The sequence below is a fragment of the Bombina bombina genome, chromosome 7 (assembly GCF_027579735.1).
Source record: "Bombina bombina isolate aBomBom1 chromosome 7, aBomBom1.pri, whole genome shotgun sequence".
In the NCBI taxonomy this organism is placed as follows: Eukaryota; Metazoa; Chordata; class Amphibia; order Anura; family Bombinatoridae; genus Bombina; species Bombina bombina.
Window position 1 is genome coordinate 468447760 of NC_069505.1, and position 4916 is coordinate 468452675.

Sequence of the window (4916 nt, forward strand, 5' to 3'; positions counted from 1 at the left end):
TGTATATATCACACACACATATACATATATATCACACACATTATCTGCTGTACCTACTGCAGAGGAAGTGACACCAGTTATATGTTATACAGTGTCAAGACTACATTACCCACAAGCACTTGCTACAGGATCACATGTATATATCACACACATATACATATATCACACACATACATTACCTGCTGTACCTACTGCACAGGAAGTGACACCAGTTATGTTGTACAGTGTCAGACTACATTACCCACAAGTACTTGCTACAGGATCACATGTATATATCACACATACATATATATCACACACACACACACATTACCTGTTGTACCTACTGCACAGGAAGTGACACCAGTTATATGTAATACAGTGTCACACTACATTACCCACAAGCACTTGCTACAGGATCACATGTATATATCAACACACATATACATATATATCACACACACACACATTATCTGCTGTACCTACTGCACAGGAAGTGACACCAGTTATATGTTATACAGTGTGAGACTACATTACCCACAAGCACTTGCTACAGGCTCACATGTATATATCACACACACATATACATATATATCACACACACACACATTACCTGTTGTACCTACTGCACAGGAAGTGACACCAGTTATATGTAATACAGTGTCACACTACATTACCCACAAGCACTTGCTACAGGATCACATGTATATATCAACACACATATACATATATATCACACACACACACATTATCTGCTGTACCTACTGCACAGGAAGTGACACCAGTTATATGTTATACAGTGTGAGACTACATTACCCACAAGTACTTGCTACAGGATCACATGTATATATCACACATACATATATATCAAACACACATTACCTGTTGTACCTACTGCACAGGAAGTGACACCAGTTATATGTAATACAGTGTCACACTACATTACCCACAAGCACTTGCTACAGGATCACATGTATATATCAACACACATATACATATATATCACACACACACATTATCTGCTGTACCTACTGCACAGGAAGTGACACCAGTTATATGTCATACAATGTCAGACTACATTACCCACAAGCACTTGCTACAGGATCACATGTATATATCACACAGACACACATATATATCACACACACATTACCTGCTGTACCTACTACACAGGAAGTGACACCAGTTATATGTTATACAGTGTGAAACTACATTACCCACAAACACTTGCTACATGATCACATGTATATATCACACACACATATACATATATATCACACACATAACCTGTTGTACCTACTGCACAGGAAGTGATACCAGTTATATGTTATACAGTGTCAGCCTACATTACCCACAAACACTTGCTACAGGATCACATGTATATATCACACACATATACATATATATCACACACATACATTACCTGCTGTACCTACTGCACCATAAGTGACACCAGTTATCTGTTATACATCAGATTACATTACCCACAAGCACTTGCTACAGGATCACATGTATATATCACACACACATATACATATATATCACACACATACATTACCTGCTGTACCTACTGCACAGGAAGTGACACCAGTTATATGTTATACAGTGTCAGCCTACATTACCCACAAACACTTGCTACAGGATCACATGTATATATCACACACATATACATATATATCACACACATACATTACCTGCTGTACCTACTGCACCATAAGTGACACCAGTTATCTGTTATACATCAGATTACATTACCCACAAGCACTTGCTACAGGATCACATGTATATATCACACACACATATACATATATATCACACACATACATTACCTGCTGTACCTACTGCACAGGAAGTGACACCAGTTATATGTTATACAGTGTGAGACTACATTACCCACAAGCACTTGCTACGGGATCATATGTATCATACATTACCTGCTGTACCTACTGCACAGGAAGTGACACCAGTTATATGTTATATGGTGTCAGACTACATTACCCACAAGCACTTGCTACAGGATCATATGTATTATATAGCACACACACACATATATATCACACACATACATTACCTGCCGTACCTACTGCACAGTAAGTAACACCAGTTATATGTTATACAGTGTCAGACTACATTACCCACAAGCACTTGCTACGGGATCATATGTATCATACATTACCTGCTGTACCTACTGCACAGGAAGTGACACCAGTTATATGTTATATGGTGTCAGACTACATTACCCACAAGCACTTGCTACAGGATCATATGTATTATATAGCACACACACACATATATATCACACACATACATTACCTGCCGTACCTACTGCACAGTAAGTAACACCAGTTATATGTTATACAGTGTCAGACTACATTACCCACAAGCACTTGCTACAGGATCACATGTATATAGCACACACATACATATATATCACACACATACATTACCTGCTGTACCTACTGCACAGGAAGTGACACCAGTTATATGTTATACAGTGTCAGACTACATTACCCACAAGCACTTGCTACAGGATCACATGTATATAGCACACACATATACATATATATCACACACATACATTACCTGCTGTACCTACTGCACAGGAAGTGACACCAGTTATATGTTATACAGTGTCAGACTACATTACCCACAAGCACTTGATACAGGATCACATGTATATAGCACACACATATACATATATATCACACACATACATTACTTGCTGTACCTACTGCACAGGAAGTGACACCCGTTATATGTTATACAGTGTCAGACTACATTACCCACAAGCACTTGCTACAGGATCACATGTATATAGCACACACATATACATCACACACACAAACATTACCTGCTGTACCTACTGCACAGGAAGTGACACCAGTTATATGTTATACAGTATTAGACAACATTACCCACAAGCATTTGCTACAGGATCACATGTATATAGCACACACACATATCACACACACACACACACATTACCAGCTGTAAATACTGCACAGGAAGGGACACCAATTATATGTTATACAGTGTCAGACTACATTACCCACGAGCACTTGCTACAGGATCACATGTATATATCACACACACATATGATATCTATCACACACATACATTACATGCTGTACCTACTGCACAGGAAGTGACACCAGTTATATGTTATACAGTGTCAGACTACATTACCCACAAGCACTTGCTACAGGATCACATCTGTATATATCACACACACATATATATCACACACAAACACATTACCTGCTGTACCTACTGCACAGGAAGTGACACCAGTTATATGTTATACAGTATCAGACTACATTACCCACAAGCACTTGCTACAGGATCACATGTATATAGCACGCACAACAAGATCACGTGTTGACGACATTGATCAATTAGCATGGAGAATCTCTCTCCGCAGTAGTGATGGTATTTAGCTGCTCTGGGTGCGCTGTTGCTGAGGGAATAGCTGTCGGCAGTGAGCAGCTTACAGGTATCTGTAAGTATGTCACTCGTGACACCGGCTGTGTGTGCGGCGCTGCTGGTAACCGGGGGATGAGAGCATTCCCGAGACAAAGATGGCGGCGGTGTTACTGACAGGCTAGTGTGAGAGGGCAGGATTGGGGTGAGAGGGTGAGGCTGGTGACAGGGTATGAATGGGGTGAGAGGGTGCGGCTGGTGACAGGGTAGGAATGGGGTGAGAGGGTGAGGCTGGCTAACATGGTAGGAATGGGGTGAGAGGGTGAGGCTGGGTAACAGGGTAGGAATGGGGTGAGGCTGGTGACAGGGTTGGAATGGGGTGAGAGGGTGAGGCTGGTGACAGGGTAGGAATAGGGTGAGAGGGTGAGGCTGTCTTAGAGGGTAGGAATGGGGTGAGAGGGTGAGGCTGGCTAAGATGGTAGGAATGGGGTGAGAGGGTGAGGCTGGCTAAGAGGGTAGGAATGGGGTGAGAGGGTGAGGCTGGCTAAGAGGGTAGGAATAGGGTGAGAGGGTGAGGCTGGTGACAGGGTAGGAATGGGATGAGAGGGTGAGGCTGGTAACAGGGTAGGAATGGGGTGAGAGGGTGAGGCTGGCTAAGAGGGTAGGAATGGGGTGGGAGAGTGAGGCTGGCTAAGAGGGTAGGAATAGGGTGAGAGGGTGAGGCTGGTGACAGGGTAGGAATGGGGTGAGAGGGTGAGGCTGGTAACAGGGTAGGAATGGGGTGAGAGGGTGAGGCTGGCTAAGAGGGTAGGAATGGGGTGAGATGGTGAGGCTGGCTAAGAGGGTAGGAATAGGGTGAGAGGGTGAGGCTGGTGACAGGGTAGGAATGGGGTGAGAGGGTGAGGCTGGTAACAGGGTAGGAATGGGGTGAGAGGGTGAGGCTGGCTAAGAGGGTAGGAATGGGGTGGGAGAGTGAGGCTGGTGACAGAGTAGGAATGGGGTGAGAGGGTGAGGCTGGCTAAGAGGGTAGGAATGGGGTGAGAGGGTGATGTTGGCTAACAATATTGTCACCAGTTCCTTTCCTCTCTCTCATGTTATAGTCACACTGTATTGTCACCAGTTCCTCTCCTCTCTCTCATTTTATAGTCACACTGTATTGTCACCAGTTCCTCTCCTCTCTCTCATTTTATAGTCACACTGTATTGTCACTAGTTCCTCTCCTCTCTCATGTTATAGTCACACTGTATTGTCACCAGTTCCTCTCCTCTCTCATGTTATAGTCACACTGTATTGTCACCAGTTCCTCTCCTCTCTCATGTTATAGTCACACTGTATTGTCAACAGTTCCTCTCCTCTCTCTCATGTTATAGTCACACTGTATTTTCACCAGTTCCTCTCCTCTCTCTCATGTTATAGTCACACTGTATTTTCACCAGTTCCTCTCCTCTCTCATGTTATAGTAACACTGTATTGTCACGAGTTCCTCTCTCTCTCATGTTATAGTCACTCTGTATTGT

General features: G+C 43.1%; 1 protein-coding gene across 1 annotated transcript in view; it reads left to right on the top strand.

The window, feature by feature from the left end:
• Nucleotides 1–3368: 3368 nt before the first annotated feature.
• LOC128666746 (oocyte zinc finger protein XlCOF22) overlaps nt 3369–4916 on the top strand; it is a 36018-nt gene continuing 34470 nt past the window's right edge. The window contains exon 1 of the mRNA XM_053721508.1: nt 3369–3472. The gene's annotated coding sequence lies outside the window, so the exon portion shown is untranslated. The remainder of the gene's footprint in view (nt 3473–4916) is intronic.